This window comes from Meleagris gallopavo, chromosome 10 (assembly GCF_905368555.1).
Source record: "Meleagris gallopavo chromosome 10, MGAL_WU_HG_1.1, whole genome shotgun sequence".
NCBI classification, from domain to species: Eukaryota; Metazoa; Chordata; class Aves; order Galliformes; family Phasianidae; genus Meleagris; species Meleagris gallopavo.
This window is the reverse complement of record NC_139413.1, coordinates 8,790,690-8,815,282: the sequence shown is the minus strand read 5'-3', so window position 1 is coordinate 8,815,282 and position 24,593 is coordinate 8,790,690. Positions and strand designations below refer to the sequence as shown.

At 38.3% G+C, this 24,593-nt stretch overlaps 1 protein-coding gene across 20 annotated transcripts in view; it reads right to left on the bottom strand.

Annotated features, from left to right (window-relative positions):
* The window catches only part of LOC104912305 (uncharacterized), a 263,480-nt gene that overhangs the window by 57,282 nt on the left and 181,605 nt on the right, over positions 1-24,593 (bottom strand). For 19 of the 20 annotated variants that reach the window (XR_014885096.1, XR_014885093.1, XR_014885099.1 and 16 more), the window contains exon 5: positions 476-7,830. The gene's annotated coding sequence lies outside the window, so the exon portion shown is untranslated. The remainder of the gene's footprint in view (positions 1-475; positions 7,831-24,593) is intronic. The other variant, XR_014885087.1, reaches the window with a different exon arrangement.

The window sequence follows — 24,593 nt, the reverse complement described above, 5'->3', positions numbered from 1 at the left end:
AAATAACATGTTTCCCTGAAAATGTGCTGTAAGTGCACAATGTCTGCACGATATTGTGCATCTGCAGTTCTCTGTCCTGCCACCTAATATCCAAATTGTCTGCCAGTATAAACACAGCTGCTGAATGTCTTCTACAACTGCAAAAATAATGAATCTCCACTTTCTTCCCAACTTCTGAAGTATGTTTTACAGAGACAAATGCAATGTTTACCTTTGTTCAACAGAAGACGATGTTGATGCCCAACATATATGTCCTATTAACACACATTCAAATTCATCACAGTTCAAAGAGACAGGAAGGCTGTTTTATGATAACCACAGATGAGCTGAGATTTAATGTTTTTGGCTTGAATAATTTCTCATCTGGTTTCTGCATAGACATTGGCCTTCAGTGGTAGATCACCATTTTAATTATATTTGACCATTGTGACAGCTTTGCTGTCTCTACCAGGATTGAGAGGAAAGGATAAGAGACCTCCTTTATGCGAACTCCACTTTCCACGTGCTGGATTGGCTTGCAGGCTCTGCTGGGTAAGTACTGTGATCCATTTCTTCCCAGCCTGGAGACATAGGTCTGCAGCAGTCAGGGGCGTGGGAGACTCCAAGTAACAATTTTCATGTTATAATACTAGTCTGGACTGTAAGAAGTAATTTAAGATAATTTACTGTGCTGCATTTACTTGAACAATTTCTATTCAGAAAATGTAACTAAGGCAAACCCAAGTAAAATGGAAAATGATAGTCAGGATTTTCAAACACTGCACTCTGATCTTTGCCTAGATATAGAGAGCATAACTGAAGGTAGGGGAGTAAGACAGGAAGAGAAATAAAGAAAAAAGGGAGAAATAATGCTCCATAACCTTAGGAAGAGTATCAGTCTATTTATATGCTTCCTGGAATGCTCAGAACATTTAGTCTTACTGGCCACAAGAAACCACTTTTGTTGTGCAAAAGGTTTCACACATGAACTGAAGCCAAAAAGTTTTTTCAAGGCACAGTGGGAAGGAAAAAAAAATACTGTATAGTTTTGTGAACAATGGAGAGAAATTGGTCTGTTGACCTGGTAAAAAACATTCTGCATTAAAAAAAAAAAAGCAAACAAGAAACAACAACAAAAAAAAACAGTCACCTACCACAACCTCCTTCAGATTATTATCATGAAAGTCACCGCTTTGGTTACATAGAAAGAAAATCAGCACCTAAGCATGATCAGACACGTAAGCAAAGTACAATTACTACTCTAGATTAGTGAAAAACTATGCACACTTTTTTTTTTTTTTTTTTTGTCAGCCTGTCTCTCACGATCTATACCCATTTTTATCTTATCCATCCACCAACTCTTCCGTTTGGGATCCTGTGGGGAAAGGAATATGCCTTTCTTTTGACTTGTACATGAACTAGCAGAAGCCCTCTTTTCTCCTGGCCATAATAGCAATACCAAAGAATTATGATGAATGGTGTGGGTTTTTTTTTTTGTTTTTTTTTTCCATCTCCCTAAAAAAGCAAGACAGATCTTGAACTCTAATAAAACTTCTAAAAAATAAAAAAAATAAAAAATAGTCCTTACATGAAACATAAACATTAAAGACATGTTGGGGAGATTTGGTCAGACCATCATGATGAGGAATGAGATACAGCTTTAGTATTTTTTGGAACTTCTCATTATCTTCCTCAGTTTTTTTAACTTATTTTTCCAGATATTTAACTGCAGGTTTTGGATATGACTCTGCCAGTGGTCACTTATGATCTGTGGCTGTGTTGATACAGTTCCAAGTTGCCATGTCGGGGAGCGGGAAGGGCACAAGAACTCCAATCCACTTTTTCAGCAGGTAAATGTATCGTAACTCCTGTATCTGAATACTGAAGTACTCCCTTTGAGCATTATAGCTAGAAGAAAAACTGAAGTTGCATAAACTTTCTTGCTGCTAGACTGAAATTCACAGTTGGTTCTAGGAGCCCAGCTCTCTGAGTTAGGCATGAGTTTGAACACAAAGTCTTTGCATTTTTGTTCAGCAGCTCCATATTTTTAAGTAAAGGTTAAAGCTGGAACTAATAGTTGCTCCTGCTGAGAAGCTGTGTTTGCATGCTGTTCTCATCCTCAGGGCCAGCCCAGAGGAACAAACCTCAGCAAGCATGTGGCTCTGCTCCTCCAACACAGCAAGGCTCTGGATGCTGCCGGTCTGGGGTGGAATGAGGTTGTGGTGCCAGGTACAGCTGTCAATTGTGCTACAGTAAAGGCAAGCTAATGCCTTCCAAGCCTGAAGATTTATGTTAGCCCATATTTATTCTGGCATAAACCACAACAGGAATTTGACTATGGGCAGAGATGGGCACAACATAGAGCAAGAAGACACAAGCTGGGAGAGTGTCTGATGTGATGCCTCAAAAGCACACAGGTGAGGGACAAGGGATGAATGGTGTGGGGGTGAGTCCCACCTTACAGACTGCCTAGGAAAGCCACATCTGACAAGTATTCATGTATCAATTAGGAGGGAGAATGGAGCTCTTCTCCCTTTTCATGAGGACAGCATATCATATCATATCATAAAAGAAGTGGGGACGATTGTCAGCCTTTATTCACAGTACATTTCCATTATTCATTCAGTTAATTTTTTTAATTTTTAGAAAAGTCTCCCACAGTTATAAATTTGGTAAAATGTATAGCTTTGCACAAAATCAGAAAAGCATGAATGCGAGCTGTCAGGGTGACAAAGGAGGCTTGGAAGAGGGTTCAGGTCACTGGGAAGTCATTCACTTACTACGAAAAGCTGTTGGACAACTCTGAGAAAAAGCTTGCCAAAATGCGCTGGGAAATATGAAGTTGCCTGGTCCTAAGAAGAAAATGGTGTGTACACATCTCCGCAGTGCTGGTAGGAGCTGCCCATAGGCCCTGCCCTGAGATGGCTGTGATTGGGGGAGTTTAAAGAGCTGTACAGAGAAAACCAAACCCCGCAGAGATCAAAATCTATTTCCCCAGAAAAGCTTAAGGGGGAAAAAAAACTAAAAAGGAGAAGCAGTTTTCAACACAACTGTCTTCTTCCTGCTGTAACAATGTCTTTCACATTGCCAGCAAAATAAATCCAAATTGTCACCGCAAACACACACCTCTCAGGAAGTCTGCCCTCACTACTGGCTTCAAACAGTTGCCAGATTTTTGCACTGCTGAATTAATTCCTGCCTTGAATCTCAGGGTTACAGTGAGCCACTGCCTGGTCTGTGGCGTGGGGCCGGCAGGGCTCGGGCTGTGCTCTGTCCCATCCCACCCCTCCCTGGGGATGCAAGGAGACCCAGGCAGTGTGTGCAGTCCTTCCTCTGCAGCCGGTCATCTTTCCCACACAGGCTCGCAACATTCAGAAGAAGAAAAGTGTTGGTAGGATACCTTTCACAATAATAAGCACGAACTGCAGCGCTTCTGTGAATTTAGGTCAATGCATCACCCTTAGAGCGCATTATAAATTCATCAGAATCACAGCCTGAAGAAATTCTTTTTTTTTCTTTGGCATCAGCTGCTTTTAGCTATGCCACAGATCTTTAGCAGAATTTAAACTCCAGATTAAGTATTGATTGAGTTTAAATAAATTATAATATGTTGTAACCAAAAAGCTGGGCTGTGACTGGAGCAGACAGTTTCCCCCTTTTGACCTCCCTTCCCACTTCAAATATTAACACATTTATTCACTGCATTATGACTGTAATGAACAACCAATTCAAAAAGGTATAATACTGAAGTAAATACTAATTTAAGCAGCACCTTCAGCTACTTGACATACGAATGAAGTTATAAACCATGTATGAAATAAATATATTAGCTTAAAGGATTGTGTGAACAGAAATAATTCCTAAAGAACTAGCTATGAAGGAAAAGTAAACCACAAACTGCAGCTTCTGTTAATGTTTGATTCAATTTCCGATACACTATTCCTTTTTTTAAGGTACAAAAATATCTCCGTAATGATGTCTACCAACAAACTGTAACAGAATGATACACTTTTGTATCACGTTCAGTCGCATCAGCTGCTTGTGCATTCGGCACGTTATTTCTGGACCACTAACAGATGAGCGTGTCCTTCTAAACTATATTTAATAGGAACAGAAAACTCTCAAGAGCAGGTATTCAAAATGTAACCAAGATATCATTACCAAAGCTGGCTGAAGAATGAAACAGGCCCAAACTTTACGGACAAGAAAACAACAACTATGCGCTGTACTGCTAAAAGAGGACAAGAGGACACGTAAGGACATATAGTTTTGTGTTTGACCTATTTTGGTTGATTTAATTTTCAGATTCTGTAAGCCAAGCTCCAGTGAGTTCCTGAGGAAAAAATTCTAACTGGCATTTTAGTGTGAGTCAAACCTCACACAAAAAGTGCTTTGTGCATCAAGATAACATTAGGAGCTGTCTAGCTGCACGTACAAAAGGGCCAGTACGAACAAAGCAAAACAGAGCTGTAATGGACTTCTAATAGCAATAATACTTTGCACTTCTGTAGTTTGTTCCAGACTGAGATCTCTGAGTGCTTTGCAGGGCATAACAGGCCTATTAGTTGGAAACTCCAGAAGAAAATGATTATTGCAGTTTTACTGATGAAGAAACTGATGCACAGAGAAGTTAATGCCCTCTGTAAGATCACGCAGCCACCGGGATGCCAGTGTGTTGTCAGAAACCTCAGGCTATTTGTCAGACCCCCGCAAAAGCATTAATTCCATACTCCAAACAAACCATCTGCCAGCCAAGTTGTATGTTTGAGTAACATTTCCTCAGTTTCACAAATAATAAAATGCATCTTTTCATTTAGAGGTAGCTTATTTCCTGTTGGTATTCCTACCAAGATGATGGCAGGAACATTCATTCTTTTAATGAAAATGCAGACAGTTCAGGGTATGAGAGCATTTCAGATAAAGCCCACAATTTGGAAAGAGTGACTGAAATTGCATATATCACCATATTGCATCTAGACATACAATGTGACAAACTTTATTCCAGCTGACATGGAGAGCAATTGCCCATTTTAAGAGGCATCCTTAGAATTTTACCAGCAATATTCTCTTCAGGTTGCACACACCCTGTTATTCTTTTGACTCCTAAGTCATTCACTGTGAATAGAAGTGGCAAGCTTTGACTTTTTTTTTTTTCTAGTTGCTAGTGAACAGCTGTGATATTTACAGCTTTCTTTGCATTGTCTGCTAAGGAAGATGTGAGTGCTTTATTCTAAAAAATGTAATAAACGAATGATTTTTCCAAACATCTCTTTTTCTACTTAGATATTGCACTGCAGTTAGAGTAAGCCAGCCTTTCTTTGAGGCATTAGTAAAACCAAGAGGCAATGGAGTTACATTTTGGAGTGCTGTACACTTCCACCTGCTTACATCTAACTTAACCACCACTGAAATTGTCTTGGGATTTAACCCCGGGGAAGACAAAGTTCTGTCTGGCCAAGCAGGGGTTCTAGAAGTGCATTGCCTCAGAGGGGTGCATCCAAAAGCCTTCAGAGATTAGCACAGAAATGCCACAAAGCCGAGCATTTAACTTAAGCCCCATTTGCAAGTAGGACTGTGTGTCCAGTTGACATATGTGTAGCCCTGGGTGACACTGAGAAACAGTGGCAGAGGAATGAGGGACCGAGTTCAAAGATCAGGAAGTAACAGGAGAGAACAACAGTTCTACCTGCTATACTGTAAGAAGTAGTTGGAATTTGCCATTTCAGTAGAGTTTCCTTAATCCAAAATTGCTGCCCAGGGATACATGGGACCTTCTCATGGCCCAGATCATGTGTGTCCAACCCACTAGTTCTATGTGTTTGTTGCCCTTTTAAAATGTTTAACTAAAAAAAATAATAAAAATAAGTTTTGTTACATATATACATTAACTTATTATAAATTTTACACGCAGCCCAAGATGATTCCTCTTGGGCTCAGTGTGGCCTACATAAGCCAAAAGGTTGGACACCTATGGTCTGCATGTAAGCTGTTATTCTGGGCAGATGAAACACACTTCAATTCAGTAATTCACCAAAAAAATCCCTATGCACCTTCTGTTATTAAACAATAGATATGTTAGTTGGAGAACAAGGTTCTGGTAGTATATACTTATATTTTCCATGCATGTTATATCATGTATCATTTTCTAGATATATATGTGAAAACACTCAGGAAGAAAAAGCAAAAGGAATTGCTAACAGCCCTTGCAGTGCTAACCTTTTAGGGTCATGGCTCAGTGGGGTAAAGAAGACTAAGAGTTCTGCTTTTTTACAGCATGAGTATTTTAGCGATTTCTAAATGTGGTGACCTATTGCTAAGAAACTTTTAGGTTTTTGAAAGGAAAATTCAGCAGCGTAGCATATCCCTTTCTCTGCTCTTCTGTTCCTTAGGGGAATAAAACATTCCACATCTTTGCATAGAAAATTGTTATAATGCACAGACCCAGTCCATAGAGTGGTCACAACAACATCCATACCTGATACTCTAACAGTGATGTATGTGTTTATGATGCTTATCTGGTGCCTTTATTCTTAATTCCTCTTGCTTTCTCATCTTGTAAAAGCCAAATAAATTTTGTATTTATAAAACAAAGAGCAGCCACCAAGGCCATGACATCTCAGCATTTAACTCATATTTGATAGACTTCTGCAGATACTGCTGCACAAACGCAAGAGCTATGTGATGACGGCTAGCTGCATTTGAAAATTCTTTGGCCCAAAAGCCTGGCAAGAATCTGAGACGAAGTGTTAAAGCAACCTGACAGAAATCCCCTGCAGCGTTTGAGAAAAAAACTCCAGCCCTCCCTCTTCCCAGCTAAACCCTGAAACAAGGTCAATGCACTAAAAGGCTCTGAAAGTAATTTTTTATAAATAAATATCCTGGGGAATTAGTGAAGCAAGTCACATCCCTAAAATAAAGGTAGTTATTTGTATGCAAGCATTTCCTTTACATGCTGGGGGGTAGCACACATCAGTCAATATGAGATTAAATGCAGATCTGACTGCATGCTACGGAAGAAAGTAATATTTTTTTCTCAGGAAGAAAACTGGGATCAGAAACTTGAATTAGTGAATTGTTTAAATGTACACCTAACACTAAGCCTGTAAACAGTCCCACCTCTTCCGACATGCTGGTGTTGCAGATCCCTGAACCAGCAGTTGTAGTCCTAACAAGCAAAGTCAGTGGTGCAGCAGTAAATACAGGAGTCTACCAAATGTGAGCTGATGCTGAGATGTCAAGGCTTGGTGTCTGCTCTGCTCCCCAGATTTGGGCTCCCTGACATTCACCTCTGGTTTCCTGCTGTCAATTGTAGAAAATGTCCCTTTCACCCAGCTGATCAGCTTTATTGCACAGTAACAATTCCTTTTCTTTCAAAAGGAACTAAAGTTTCAATCTCGTCTGACTGCAGTCAATAGCAACCATTCCTTTGGTCAATAGAGTATGACTTACACAAACATTCACTGTAAATCTAACTAAAGCAAACGATGCAGGGAATTTTCTGGGGAAAAGAGTTCTTTTGGAAAGGATGTAAAAATTCAGAGAATTTACGTATTATTTGGTGACATCACTTCCAGGCTTGCACCTAGCTTAGAATGGCTTTCTGAATATTATTTCAACCCTTTTTTCCCCCACTTTAATTTTATATAGAGTCATTTCTTATACAGATTTCATTTACTTAAAGAAGAAGAGTATGGAATAAAGGGAATCATTAAGGCACAAATCCACTTATCTCTACTGTGTCTGCGATGTTGCTCCCCAAGTAGCAGTAATCTCTTACACTCTGGAAACTTGCAGAGGTTTCTCACAGGAGAAGCACAGCGCCTGAACCAGTGTGAGCACAGCAGTCGACAACTGAAAGAAATATATGAAAGCAAAAAACAAAACTAAACAAATGTCCAAATCAAAACCTTTGAATTTCTTTTTTGTAAGAATATCAAGTAACAATCATTTAATTGGCAAAGATATTCATGCCTTCCTATTTTGGAGGTTATTTCCTAAGGTTTAAAATGCAACTAAAAAGCTTAGAATTCTGTATTAGCATGGCCTGATCTTCAATATTGCTTATCACTGCCTGCCATGCAGCTGGCTTGTTCTTTCACTTTGAAAGTCTCAGATTTTTTGCAGAGAAATTATGTTTCTAACATATGATGAACATCACAATGTTATAATCATTTTCAGAGCTACTGTGTACATTATTAATTGTGTACATGATTCTCTCGACTGACTCCATTGCACATGCTGAGATTAGCGGTTACCAAGACATCATTATAAATTATGAGGTAAGATGGATGAGGCTAGCTTTGTATTTCTGGGTTGCTGAAGGTGTTGATAGCTTGTACTGAATGGAAATTCTTGTAAAAAAGTGAGGTTGGAAAATATTCCTTTTCCTGAACTGTTAAAATGATAAATACTAAATAAACATCTGCAAGTGAAATGGCTCCCTGCTGCCCAGCAAGTACTTTCCTGAACACCTAAGAATGCAACCATGAATGCAGCCAAGTTTAGGTATGATATCCAGAGCAAAGAGGAAAGGCACAAAGCTGTGACCACTTCATAGTTTTTGAAGTGTATTCTTTTGAATTGCTAGCAGAAAGATCTAACTATCCAGCGGTCCCAATTCAGAAGATATTTGCCTGGATATTTTAAGTAGACATTACCAAATCATTCAAAGTTACTATAAAAAAAACAAATTCAGAAAAATTGGAGTTGGACTCAATGATCTCCAGAGGTCCCTTCTAATCCTTATTATTCCGTGAAAATATTTAGCAGAAAAGGAGATGCATGTGCACAAACGAGCATAGCAATGAAGCATACTGCACGAAGAAGAGAATAAAATCCCCATTTTTTGTTGTCTCTCCACGGCACTTTGAGCACACTGGGAGCTGACTTAAGACCCAACACAGATTTTAAGTACTCTAAATAGTGGCAGCTGAAAAACAGGAAGTAGATACATCTGGCCAATTTAAAAAGTACAAACTAGGACTGCAGAACACGTATATATACATACAACCCTGCTTCTTATCTTGACTATGATCATGACTGCCTCCAGTATGTAGACAAGAAGTTGCTGGGCACCTACTTCTTTTAGCTTTTTAGAAGAACCAACAGTTCAAGTTACAAAAAACTGCAATTCTTATCTTTATAAAACATAGAAACATTTTCTTATTTCATCTATGAAATGAAATGTTATTTACTGTCAATGTCTAATACACTTCATATAATAAAACCTAAATCCTTGATCCTAGTGGGAACTTTAAGTGCTAGTGTTTTGGGTTTTTTTTTTTCATTGCTGCTTTGCTTGTTTTATTTTTAGTAATATTACCCATTAAATGTTTTATCTATGGCTTCAGGAATTTAAACAAGTCTCACTTTTGAATATCTCCATCTCTATTTCTTAAATGCTATGTCATTTTTTGAGCTATGTTAAACGAATGAAACTCTTTTAGTGGGATATACAAGCGATGCACAAATAACCATCCCATGCTAATGCTTTAGTACTGAATAAGCTATACGGTGGCCATTTTTTTTCCATAAAACCTTTTTGAATTTTTCATTTTCACGATTTTTATATAAAATCAGGAGTGAGTAGATCTAGTTCCAGACATAGTGCTGTAGTGGTTAGAAAAAGATCTCACATGCATTTTTACCCTAGAAGTATCAATTCCCATACACTGCCCATTAAGGTCTATAAGAAATATCCATGTATGCCACACGTAAGCAGGGCCACAGGCTGCAGTACAGAAGTCACTGATGGGGGATGAGAGCCTTACAAGGCACCGTGCGTATTTTGCAGAACTGTTTGAGATTACCTTCTGTATTAGGGCATTCTTGAAACCAATCTTATTGATAAAGAAAAGGTACAGCATTCTTCATCCTTTCCTGAGTGGTTTCATTTTGAAGTCTATTTTTTTCTTTTTCTAATGAAATACCTTTACAGATTTTATATTCAGATAGAGCATGGAGAAAAAAGTATTGTTCTATTTTATCAATTTCTAATTTTAGTTCTTTTCACATTTTGTTTGTTAGGCATAACTAGGTCAACATTTTCATTCTTTCAGGTTGAAAATCCTGTCTGAAGAAAAGCAAAGCTACTTGTCATGAAGCAAAGCAAATGGTTGTGAATAATTTATAAGAAAGTAAAAATATTCTGCTTTTGAGATTTTAACAGGAGAACAACCTCAAGTTATGAATTATTATAATTACACTGAAATATGCTCTCCATCTTCTTATTCCTTTGCTGTAATCACTGCAACAATGCTTTTTGCTCGAGTGGCTAGCAGTCTCCTGAGCAGTGCAAACAGGGATGTTCCAGGCCCATGGCAAGCGCCCTCCAGACTGGCTGTGATTACAACTCTGCTGCACACCTGCACCAATAGGTTTAATTAAGATTCTTGCAGGTTTCTTGTTTTATAGAAGGTAACATGTAGGTTTGTAAGTGTCTGGTGGGATGTGAGACGACAGCTGCACTGCGGCTGGGGCTCCAGAAGCAAAAATGGTGCTCATAGGAAATCTGGGCTCAGTAGCGAGGCAGCACAAAGAGATCTGCAAACTTGCTGCTCAGGTACAAAGCAACACTGATATTAGGTAGGTGGGTAAACTCGGCATTTGTTTTGCTCTGGCTCCTGAAGCCAGTATTCAGAGAGATTTGTTATTATAAATAAGGCTTTCCTGTGTATTGAGATGGTAAATTTGAGAAATACAGTACAGTTAAGAGAGCAGTAAGATTACAGCAACTTGATTAGGTGAAAGTTCAGTGTCACTAATACTCTTATTAAAATGTCTGCAACAAATATGTCAATTCTCTGTAGTTCCTAGGGAAGATGAATTATTTAATACTAAAGTCTGTCACTTTCTATAAATTTTTTTATATGCCTTCTACAGTGTAACATCTACAGTGTACTGGCATAAACCACCATGATTCCCAGCACCTTTTTCACTTTTGATTTTTAGGGTGAACACTTGGAAGCACAAAGGAAATAACTAAAATGTGGGAATGGAAGTGTACATAAAACAGCTTCTGTTTATAAATCAATATAATTTGATGCAGTTACCATTCAAATCATAAAGTTCATTCTATGATTCATATGTCTTTGTGAGACAATCTCTTACATTCCTGACTCACACTGATATCAAACTGAAAAGAAAGGAAAAGGGTGGGGAGTCCACAGGTCCTTATCAGTAAGACCGGTTCCAAACATCTGCACGTGCAAGATTTTAGCAGTGCATTCAATATTTTCATGTAAGGTGTGGTCAGGTACACTAAGATTATTGTTACCAGTGCGTTTCCACAGGAGGTACCCTAACTTCTCAGAGGAGCATACAGCAGCTACTGCTCATCCTTCTTGCCATGTCACTGATCAATGACAGTTTGGTGATTGCCTAAATCGTGTAGGAACACGAACATCTCCTCTTCAGCCTCAGCCCTGGCTCAGCACAGTATATCCTAATTCTTCATATGAACTTCTTCCCACCATTGCCCTGTCTACATCAACATGCAAATTCCTGACTGACATGTTTCCTATAGTTATCTAACCCTTATTTTCCACCGAGTGATAAAAAAATCTTTTGACCAAAACCAGGTGATGAAGTTAACATTCACTTTGAAGAGGGAGACCTAAGAAAGTAACAGAGCCGGGGGCCCAGGCTTGCTGGAAACAGTTCTGCTTTAGATTTGCTTTTTTAGGGGCAACTCATAACTTAAAATAGACTTCCTCAAATTTTAGACTTCAAAAAGGCAAAATAATTATGAACAAATTCTGAGCATCCCATCTGATTGGCCTCAGACATACCGAGTACCAATTGTGCATACCATCTTTTTGTATATTTTGTACTATACTTATACTTTATGGGTCAACTTTGTAAGCATATGAAATTTGGATATTACAAAGCTTCTTCCAAATTGGGGAAAAAAAAATGTAGTCTTTCTCATGGAATGCCACAGAGTTATTAAAGCAGTTCCAAGTAAATTTCAGATTAGCATAATTGTGACTTCCCTTGCAGAAGGCCAACTGGCTATCATCTCACATTTGTGTGCTATCAAATTGTCTTCCTTCTTCCACAACTCACCATTTCCATAAGGACCATGCAAAACATTACTGGATTAGCCATGCTAGGCATACAACACACTGTGACGTCCCATAAATGGAGTTCAAAATTCCTCTTCATTCAATTCCTTCACATGGTCTGGTTGCCTGCACCTTTAAGGAATTCCTACCAGTTTGACCTTGCATGACCTTTTGTTCTTGGTCACCAATTAGATTTCTCTCAGCTTATCAGTCTTAACCAATCTTGCTGGATTTGCACCTTACTCTTTGCTACCTACAAGCTTGAGCCAAAGCTTCCATGCTTTTCACTAGTTTCATTCATACACAGGCACTTATTATACATTTATATCAGAAAATGTCAGCATAATTAGGCAACTTATATCCATACCATCTTGACGTGTAAAAGTAAGATGTACTCAGATTTTTCCACTCAAAGTAATATGCTGAAATTAAAGTATTGGAGTTTATTAGTGATATTTGCACTGAGAATTAAAAGTAAAATGCCCCAATTAGCCCACTCTTCACTGATATCCAACATATGGCTTGGTCACAGGATTATAAGGATATTTGCTGAATATCCTCTAAGGAACTCTTCCCTCAGCTAAAAGCAGCCTTCAGGGTGGGTGCTGAACACCCTTCTTGTGTTTTGTTAAAGCTCCCTCTGTGATTTTGATACCCAATTTTGTTAATTTTAGCAAGAACTATGCTTGCTAATCCTGAAGGCAGGCTAGCAAATCTTTGTCTGTATGCAGGTGCTTCAGAGATTAGAATGCTAATCACTCACATTTAGCTGCTACTATCAATAGAAGGAAGGCAAAAAGACAGCAGAAAGGAGAGACAGATAGGCTTGGATTAACACAGACCACACATACCCCATGTGCTTTTTCCTCTTTTGAACAAGAAAAATTCAAACTCTTCTCCTTGTTGTGAAGTTCCAAAGCCTAAACAACAGACAGCTTTTAACAAATTGTAGTCTGAGAATACAGCACAACAACGTGTGGAGGGATACAGGTCCCTTGTCTCCTTCCGTAGATCACTGTCTTGTTCTACTTTCAAGCAATTTATTTTTACCTGGAGATTTTCCTACAAAAAGAAATTACTCATGCAGGAAATGTGTAAGACCCTACTCATATTATCTTTGGATATTCATTGGTATTTTGAGAAGTTGCTGTTTCATAGGTGATAGCTGTTGATCTCCCCTCTCTTACATGGTGAAGACCTTCTGAAGATAGATGAGTATTTATCTCTTTAGTAGATGTTATTCCAATTTAGACAGTTATTGCACTGTGTTACAAGTCACTTCCTTCTCAGAAATAGGTGGGGGAGATAAAGGTGATCTATCCTGTGACAGTAACTGCATTTCACTTTTTTTTTTTTTTTTTTTTTTGAATTATGGTTTTTTCAATGTTTTTCTCAAAGAAAAATATCCTTGACTTTTCACATCTGGAAATGTTTTCATATGGGCAGGTGGCTCTTATGCTGAACAACTGAATCCTATTGCAGAGACCACTATGAGCTGCCAATTTAAAATCAAGGCTGTCTGAGAAACTAAAGGAAAACAGAACATCTTATAAATTAAAATGAGAAATTATTTATACAGTCTAATAGAAAGTAATGAAATCTATGATTCTTCTGTATTTTGAGGTGGAGAAAAACATCAAAGGCAAAAGTCTTGGTTTTACAAAGACCTTTCAATGCCACTTATAAAAAAAAAAAAGTCAAGTAAGAGGGTATAAGACATGTACACACATTAATGTTCTCTCATGGAAAGGAGATATCCATGTTACATGAAAATTAAGTCCGGAAAGCTTATGGTCTGATGCAAGATTTATTGGCACTGTAGACAAAGAATTCCCAGAACCTCCTGTCTTTGTCAGAAAACGTTCTAGAGAAAGCTTGGTAGTGTCTCTATTCCTACATACCTAGTCTTCCAGGACTGAACTGCTACCTGGCTTTCAACAGTTTGGTTTAGGACTTTCTTTTCTTTATTTAAACTAAAGTAGTGCAGTGACTCATACTGTGGTGATTTATTTTTTATTTTAGTTTTTTGAAGGGGACCTAAAATGAGACTACGTCTGACTCTCCACAGCCTTGCAGAGAAGCGGGCAGGCAACTGTGAGTTTGTGGGAAACTCCAGTTCAACATCCTTTGCAAAAGTACAAAGGACCAAAGATGATATAAAACAGCAAAGAAATGAAATATTTACTATGATAAATAACTTGCTTCAGTGTAGCCATATACTTGGGCAATTACTGAGAAGGCAATATATAAAATTATTTATGCTGGTAGATCTTAGCCTAACAGAATTGCTGACAATTATTCTTTACTTTATCTGAAGTAGCTTTTATTTTGGCAGATACTAAGATCACCATAAGAACGTGGCAGTTTTCTACTATGGGTGAAGAAATAGAAAAACTCAGTATGTCACAAACAGAAACAAAGAAAAGCTGTGGTAAGATCAGTTTTCTTAGAATAAGTTTTTCCAAACTGCATGTGGAAAACCACATGAAAAAGGACATAATATGTATGCATTTGAAGAAAACTGCCTTTGCCTTCTGTAATGCCAATTAGACTGGAGGCATATCTGTTTTCTATGGGACAGTGTGTGTCTTCATGACCACAATAGGAAAGAAGAGGGAGGCTGGAGATGGCCCTCAGAAGAAACTTAAAATTTATTCCTGACAGCGATGAGAGAAGTACTTGAACCGCAGTGTTTCACAAATGAAGAAAAAAGAACCTGATAGGAGGCTTTGAACCTCCTTGGATGACAAACCATCCCCAAGAAGACAAGAGGGAAAAGAACAAAGAATAAAACTAAGAACTACTGGAATTAAAAGAAATCATACTGGCCAGTAGGCAAAGGTGTTTTGTTGTTGTTTTTTAAAGGCTGGGGAATGTAGGAGCAAACAAAGTATTAACAAAATTTAGTATTATTGCAAAGGGAGTTAAGACAGTCACTACAGAATTTTCAGCATATACAGGAAACAAGGAAAGTAAAGGTATCACTAGACATTTAAGAATAAGTTTCAAAGATGGACTAGACTCAGAGCTGAATAAAAACATAAAAGCATGAAGGTATGAAGACACAGAAATGAGATAAAGATCTCCACTGATTTAGCAGAGAAACCTTACACTGTATCATGCCTTCAAACTACCTGAGATCTGATTTACTTGACAAAGGGATTATAAAAGATTAGACCCTTCTGATTAAGGTATTTGAAGGTGGTGCCACATGAGAAATAATTAGTCCAGTTGAGAAGAAGAGTTCAAGGGGATGGATATGAAGGAAAGAGGCACAGATTTGTTATGCAGAAAAGAGAACTGCTGGACTGGAGCTCCCTAGGAGCTGGGCTTCCCCAAGGACCACTGTGGGAACAGATGCTGTCTCATGTTTCCAGTAATGGTTGTCATAGGGAAAAGAGAAGTACGGTAATGAAATTTAATGATGGCATCTAGGAGATATGAACTGTAAATAGAGAAGGTAATCCAAATATCATGGAGAAAACTGTAGGTGATAATGAAATAAACCTAATAGGAAGAGACAGAAATTCAACAGGAGAAAAGTAAAAAGGAAATAACGATACTGTTAGCTGAGAGCCTTTCAATCTGAAATGATAGAGGAGGAAAAGGAGGGGGGATGGGATGAAGACAGCACAGTCAAACACCCTAGTAATTCATCTGTGAAAAAGACAAATGCAGTTCCAGTGTGTAGCAGGTGAAATGTTTCCAATGATAAGTAAAACCAATGACATGCAGTTCTAGTCATTCACACTCAGAAAAACTACGTTAAAGTATATGACAAATGAGCGATATGGAAACTGCTCTTGTTTTACTAAGTAAAAGGGAAACAGCACTATCTTCAAAAAAGGAGTTCCATAGTAAGCAAATCTGTCAAAGCACATATCCCAGTTTCTGTTTTCCAACAATGCTGATTTTTTTGCATGCGTTCCTTAAGGACCCGCTCCACCTTGCTCAGCTCTTGAAGAGTGACTCACTGCAGCCTCTCATTTCCAAGGTGTTGCCTCATCCTTTTTGCTGAACACCAACCCACGTTCCTCAGACATGTAAAGAAACAGAGTAAGCAAGCGCACCTCTGCCTGATTCCTAGCTTTGGTTAGAGGAAGAGCAGCAAACTGCTGCACTATGAACCACAAAGCTTTTACTTGGGTGCACCCTTGGGAACAGCTCTGCTTTCTCAGCATGCCTCGGGGTAGGAAGCAGATTCTGCAGTTAAGTGAGTGCATTCCAGGTGAGTGAACTATCACGTACTGAATTTGTGAGCTTTGGTTGGCACGCACACTTATTCACCTCCATGATTAGATTTAAATAACACGGCAGCAAATGAGCATCCTTCCCATAACAAAGCAGTCAAAGAAAGATCTCTGCAGTAGAGCAGTAAGTGGAAAGGAAAAAAAATCTCATCTGTGACACCGAGCCACGTGTCTGATCACTCCATTCTGTAACTGCCCCCTCGTCAGTACGTAGAGACACTTTTCACAGCAACCGCCTCCTCAATTTGGCTACCTATTTGCACTCACCAGCTCAGAAAACTGCACCCTGCTTCAACAGTCAGTGAAGCGTAAGACGTTCTAAACGAAACGACCACCTGCTGGTTGCGTGCCTGCTCCTGTGTACTCACTTTCCGCCGGACAGCGAGTAGCTCTGCTGGCCACGAGGGACAGAGCAGCAGGAAGCAGCAGCAGCACCCAGGGGTTTGCAGGGCGCAGTCAGCCTGGTGCCCTCCTTATCTGAAGTCGGATGCTCCTTGGGACCACGCTGATACAGATAATCCCTTAACTCATTTCAGAGCTACTCAACAGGCAAGAGCCTGCTTTCAGCTCCCACAAAAAAAGGGATGCCATTCATGAAGATGGTACAAAAACAAGGTGATTTTTTCTGTTATTTCCGTTATGCTCACATGCTTGTCCAGTGCATTCACAGGTCATAGAGCTTGTGACTGTTTCTTTTCTTTTTTTCCATCATTAATCTCTAAGCAGTGAATCTATGCAATCCTGCATAAGACAGAGCCAGCAGGAGACAAAATGAGGCAAAGAGGATTGCATTTGACAGAGCTGTTTAAATAAATTGTTAATTTTCTTAGAATACCGGGGGACCTGTCTGTAGCTCCAAATCTCCATAGCTTGTAATCTTATGAGCCATCTGTCTCCCTGTATGCTAGAGCAAGCTGTGGACTTGGGAGGATGATGAAATATTAGGATGTAAATATTGAGAGGGTGGCAGATTATTGCAATATCTAATCCTGCATCTTGCAAGATGATGGGTTCCCTAACCTCCCACTGCAGGAAGGGAATACGAGTGTTCAGCAGCTTCAAGGTCGGAGCTCTGAAATACACATAAATTTGGCAAAATGGATCAATTTTTCTGTTAGATATGTGGGTTTATTTTTATTGTATTTTAACCACTAAAAAGAAAAAAAAATGTTTTATGTCGCCTTCAGTAATAGAAGACACAAAAAACATCCCACTCAATCTACTGACCTTTAAAGCAGGCTGCAAAACTGTGTTTTCACTTGGCTTTGCAGAGGACAGAGGCTGGGTTAAAACTAACCAGCGCCTATTCATTTTTTATAGGAGGGATGTCTTGGTTGAAAAGAGCACATATCTTCTCAATGTATTAAAGCATATATTATATTTATGTCCTAAAATACATAAACTCAGTACACAGTGAGAGGTCTTTTATTTTAGTCTAAATTAAATATTTAAAATGAGGTCAGGTCTGTGGTCATGAACTGAACTTGGCTACATAACTCTGCTGAAAAACGTTGTGACTTCTTTGAAAGATTAATAAATATATTTTCAACTCACAAACTCTTCAGTGTAATAATTCATGTCCTCTGTGGCTTAATATTACAAGGGAGACAATATATTCTTGTGGTAAAAGAATATAGAAGAACTGTAGGTGACCTGTGTTTCATCTCTATTTTAAGAACTGAGAGATTTGAAAGAGTAGAAACTACATGAAATCTTTAGGACTGTCCTTCAATCACTTCTCTTTGAGCTTCCCCATTGCAACAATATTTATGTAAAGCAGATCAAAACCTTTCCCTGAACTGTATACTAAAATGTTCTGTGGATAACTATTATGTATTAATTACAGTTTGGAAAGAAACTATCACATACACTTCAAGTTGTTTCAATTATTTTTAGATTCATTCTGTAATGTGTGACTGTCACATTTAAATAAATATTCAAACAAGTGCCTTTGCCTAAACGGCAAATATAATCAATTGCAAAGTGCAACACAAAATCACTCTGTTCCTTCTCCTTTAGTCATCTAAGAAACAGAGCACTAATAGCCTTCTCATACAAAGTCCAAACACTTCTTACCTTAGCCAAGGTCTGCAGCGTAGCACTGATTTGACAACCCTATCTTTCTTTTTCAATTACCTGACAATCCATAATATTTTCTTATGTGATTGCTAGGGCTTGTATAAGACAAATATCAACAAGTCTGTAGGTGAAAGAAATAGCACAAATAACCAGTCTCACTGGATTTCACGCTAAGTCCAGTAAAACAGCTAAGAAACTGGAATTTTCCCCTTCAGATAAACCCCAATGGAAATATGGCCCACAGATGTCTAAAGTCACTAAACAACTGCCAGTATTATCTCCATATGAATATATACGTATGTATTCTGTCACAGAACTCCTGAGAAGTCTGCACAGTGCTTTCTCCTACATGGAAGATTTTTCATCCTAGAATTCCAAATTATACCTACTTTAGGCTTCCCCAAAGGATAGCACCAAGGAATATTGACAAAAAAACACTGTTACACTGTAATGTCAGGACACATACAGGCAAGTCGAACCAAAAACCAGACTTACTTTAATCTTTACAAAGATGCTGTGCTGTAATGCACACATTTTCAATGTAATTAATAAGCCGCTAACGAAAATCTTGTTGAAGCTTTGATAATTCAGAGGTTCTCTAAGGGACATTAAAAATGGATTTCAGGCATTTGTTACAGAATAAAAGATAATTACTAAAATGGTTCCAATGCATTAGGAGGCACGTGGCAGCAGAGAGCAAGTGATGTAACAAACCTTATCAGATACTGCCAATCTGAAGTGTCTATGCATTATATAACAGGACTCTCATTTGACCTTTATTTGCACAATTTTAACTGAAATAGCAAGAATCTGACTTTATCTCAGTGGTATTTGAGATCCATTGGTCAATTGAAACCTTATTAGATTTCTGAAAACAATGTGTTGGCAATTCAGAAGAATACAGATTCTTTTTATCTGGCTACAGACTGCTGAAGAAATCTGGTAGTTTGTTCTACAATTAAGAAGCAATAAAATTAATTCAAATATTTCAATACATAAAAAATAGTTTCCCAGTAAAAATGTAATTGAAAAATTCTGCCTTCAGAAGAGGCCTTCAAACACCAACACTCCAACCATGCTACTTGACAGCTCAATAAAGACAGCACCTAGGCAAACAACTTAACTTTATCTGTGCTGTTCTAATACAGAAATAAAATTGCCTGTTAAGAGCACCTCAGTGTATGTATTAAAGAAGGAAAGAGAACATATGCAGATCACTTAGTAAGTACTGCTTCTCATTTATTTCCACTGAAACTACAACAGATACAAAGAGCAAATTCTCAGCTACAAAATGCTATCTGTCAAGACAGGCACCACCACTAAGTGCATTTTCACCAACAATGAACAAGAGCCACACTCCTAAAAATCTGTACCAACAGAGGTGATCCACTGTTGCTATTGGCACTGCTGAAACGCCCAACCCACTGCCTCACTGCACTCGCATCCAGTTTGGTCTCCATAGGCATTCAGTAAACATTGATAAATGTCACTGGGTACAGCTGTTTCCACACAGATGAATTCAGTGACACACCTTTGCTTCATATACTTCCATGTCAGATGCCATTCTGTCAGAGTGCCCCTCTGCTGCCATCTGTCACTCAGCAACAACACGTAAAGGAATACTGGTGGGAAAGTTTGTCCTGCACTGCCATACCACCACCATCTGCCTCTGACATTGTGGGCCAACATAATAAAATTGGAGGCATTACTTTCAGAGCAGCCCTTGTATATTTTCACTTCAGCCTGAGCTGTTCTATCCAAAACCAGAGCAGTTCCTTACCCTGTTGGTCTGTTACCTCACTGACACCTCCCCACTCAACCCCCAGCAATTGCTAGTTGTTCTACCAAAGGTTGCTGGGCCTTGAAATGAAAACTTTGACTTGTTATTCCAAAAAAATTCACCCATGTCTTAAGTCACTTCATGAGCCAGAAGTGCCAGTTTCTTTTAACCGCTTGGCCCCTTCAGATGGGAAAACGTAAAATACATAATATCTTGCAAAACAATTTATAAATGTCATTGAAGAATTTTTTTGACAAGGAATAAGAACACAGATTCCTATACTGTTGTATGTAGAAGATATTGGCCTTTCTTGAGGCTGGATCTTTAGGCAGAATAAAAGAAACATGAGGAAGATTTAACTCTCTTGTATCTCCTGATATTTGTATTATTCACTTCACTTATCAAAGTTGTCATATTTTTATGGTATGAATTATATAACAGTGCCTTCTAAACGTTCATTGTTTATTTTTCTCCCTGCCTCTCATTTTTGATAAAGCATACTGCAATGGATACAATAGCAAATACTGCCTATTCGATCTTTCTGAAAGCTAACATTTTCAGAGCTGGAGACAAACACACTTTGAACACAGAACTGTTACTCAGCTAAAGCTTCTGCACAAGGCTGGCAGATATGAGCAGAGCTTACAGGTGATGCTTATTCCCCTGAAGTAGCAGCTGGAGGTCAGGCAAGGATCCCTGCACTTAGCTACTTTAATTGATCTACTGTTCACATGAGAACTTGCAGAAAACCTTCCTGATGCAAGAAATAACCTGCTTTATGCTTGTATTTTCATATTCATTTCCAGATCAAATGACAAAATGCAAACAGCACCACTTAGAACTCAACATGAAGAATAAAACAGTGAACTTAGAAATATTTGCTCTCAGTCTAACAGTGCAAAGCCAGTTCATTGCAGGAGTTTTGCCCCTTGGGATTGATATCTATATTATTACAAGGTTTGCAGACAGTTTCAATATGAAAACATACCATGACAGTCTCAAAAAAACCTGTCTTTACAGGCAGAAGCAGACACTAACTACCAGCTACCCAAACAGCTTTACCCAACAGAAGAAAAAGACTCCCAGTCTGTCTCATAAACGCACTATAGAAAAATTACAAGTTTTTTTTTTTTTGTTGTTTTTTTTTTTTTGTAAAACAATAAAATCTCTGCAAGAAATGATCCTTCTTAGTTAACATCCTGTCTGGTTTTATTTTTACAAAAATATTTTGCTCCAAGTTGATGTTTTGCACCTCTCTCAGGAGACAGGCCATCCCAAACACTCAGTTTTTGTCAACATCTTGACAGTGACAGCAGACCCACTTCAAAAACTGACATGTGTGTCTGAGATGTTTTTACAGTACCACTGAAAAGCACCAGTTTACTGAAGCTGAAATACGTTGCATCACGTGTTTTGGTACAAAATCCTAAGAAGCTGTCTTTGTTTTATGTATTATTATTTTTTTTCAGTAAAGGTTTATACAAGATGAATGAAATACAATCAGAAAAACAACATGAAATGGGATATTCAATTACCTGGGAAAGGTCATGCCTAGGTATGACTTAATGGTGCTCCATTGCTAGCTTCCAAGGCTCATCTGTGGCTACCCAATATTTCTTTTGGCTGCAGAATTTCTACAACCAAAGTAGTTCATTAAAATACCTACTGCTAAAAGATTTTTGTACAGTGAAGTTTATTTTTAAATCCTGTTCTCTTTCAATTTCAGTTCCAATATAACTGTTTTAAAAGTTCATAGTGACACCAGATCAGGTCAGCCGTGGCTTTGTGTAATCACCTCTTGAAAACTTCCAGGGGTGGAGATTCCATGGTACCTCTGGGCAGCCTCTTCCAGTACTGCTCTACCCTCCTAACAAAAATTCTCTTCCTAATGCTCAGTCTAAAACCTTGCAAGTTGCAACTTTTGGCCATTGCTCCCTGTTACATGATTTGCCACTATGACGAAGTGCCTTGCTCTGTTTTCTTTCAAGTTCTCTTTCAAATTGGCTGCAAATAGACTTCCCTTAGCTTCTTCCTCAGTTGAGTTAACCTGCTCTTTCTATCAAAAAGGAAGAAAGGAAGAAAACCATGCAACATTTCTCACTGTAGGTTAAATTACAAAAGCACTTTCTACTTAATAGCTGAAACACCGTTTTTTGTTTATTTATAGTTTGCTGTGCTGAAGAAGAGTAGATGTCACTCTCTGCAGAGGGCCTGCTCTCAACATGTCTGGCTACAAATTTGTTAGTAATAGATGGGTTTAAAGATAATACTCCTGGTTCTAGTAACAGCACAAGAATACAGTTTAATGTACTGTGCTCTTAATACTTAGTGTTCTTTGCCATAGGTTGTTAATGTTATTCTTTTGCAATTCTATCCATAAAAATGCTACAGCCCCAAATTACCATCATCAGGTGTTGACAATCTGCCATTTTTCTCTTGGAAGCATTACTTCTCTGACAAGTTATAGAATAATGATAGCAAATGCCTGGTGCTAAGAATCCACAAGTACTTTAAAATAAATCTTACCTTACTTGCTATAATTTTTGTGATGTTTGGAGATATTACAAGCTTCACACTGGCTTAATACTTTCAGAGATTACCAGCTACTAAAATTCTTCATACTCTTGTGTAAAAAATAATTACTTAACTTAGCATTTATTTTTACATAAAAATCCCATATCACACCAGCATATTGTATGCTATATCCTCAGTCACCTTTAGAAAGAACAAGTCCAAAAATAAATTATTTTTCAAGTGCTATGGCATTTTGACATAAAATTGGTAGCTTTCCAATGAGAAAATTGCTATTTTCCAGACAAAAAGTAAATAAAATATGAAAATTTTGCTACAGTGCAAAGCACTACAGAAGTTACTAGCAAGATGCTTTTTGCTGGCTGCCAAGCTGTGGGGAAATCATAGAATGGCTTGGTTTTGATGGGAACTTAAAGATCATTGAGCTCCAACTTCTTGCAGTGGGCTGGTTGCCACCCACTGGATCAGGTTGCCTATCCATGAGTGCTTTCATGGATGGAGCATTCACAACTTCTTTAGGCAGCCTGTTCCAAATGGTAGGACCTGTTCTATGAGGAAGGACCCCCTGCAGAAAGACTCCCCCATTTATAGGCAATCTTTGATTTTCACACTTTTTCCAGCTAGTCAGAATTCTAAGAAGATCATTACAGGTTGGAAAAAAAAATAATCTAAGGCACTCTACTGTAGAAACCAATCATCATGACCTGCTTTAAAATATTTTCTACATATACGCTAAAGGCTTATTAAAATAGTGAGACCTTGCAACCTTGCCCATAGTGTCTGTGGGCTTAGACATGACTAAATAAAGGCAGATAAATATATTTATTCTACAATAACAGCTGCCTTAAGGTTCCCTTCATGCTCTGGCTGAGTCTTGCTAGAGGTATCCAGGTAGAGGACACGGAGCTCTTGCCCCTGAACAGCTAGGTTGGCAGGCAGGACAGCAGTGCTCCTTCCTTGTGGCACCCCATGCTGCCTATTTACTGTGATGAGGCCATTCGTATCCTTGTCCCCTTCCCAGAACTGGGGTGTCACAATGTGGTTATCAAACCATACTCTTGTAAATGACTACAAAGCTATAAAACCAAAGAAGGTCATCAACCCATACAATGCCAGAGCTCTGTGTCTAATTAATGTAACAAAAATGGAGTGCAGTGATAAAGTTTCAGAAACTCTTTGAGGCAACGCCCAGTAAAACCACGAATTTTGGCAGAGCCTTGGCAAATAAAAATGTTAGTGCCATGAAATTGTTCTAATTATGTAACAGATGGGTTTTTCTGTTCAGTTTTCATCACATTATAGGCATATTGTTTATATTGCTCAGTGGCACAGATTTGCAAGAGAAAAAGGTGCTGAGTTTTACACTGAGACATTTTTATTAATTTGTCTATGTCCACTTGCAGTCATTGCGGATCCTGGTTGCTCGTGATATTTTAAGACCGTTGCAGGATTTCTTTCTAAAAAGAAATCTGTGAAAATCAGAAAAATTCACTCATCTCTCAAATGCTACTGACTGCAACCCCATATAAAAAAAATGAGCACAGAAAACATGCCAGATCAGAGCATGGCACAGAGTACTATAATATGTTTTCTTTGAAAATCAGATGAAATACATGTTTACAGAGAAAAAGGCCTTCTATAATATTAACTAACTATACTAATTTAAACTGAGATGTGATTTATGAGCTCTACTACCTCATCACGAATTACTGTACCCCAAAGCCAATCCTGGATCTTTAGATTGGGTTTAGAGACCTAAACAAACTACAGCAAAAAATATTTTATCCTCACTTTAAATTATTTCTTAGAATTAGCCTGCCACTAATTTCTCCTTCCTTTCCCGAGTTTGAAGCGGTTTCAACTTTCAGTACTCATTTATTTCTATGTTTCAAAATTCACATTAGGAAA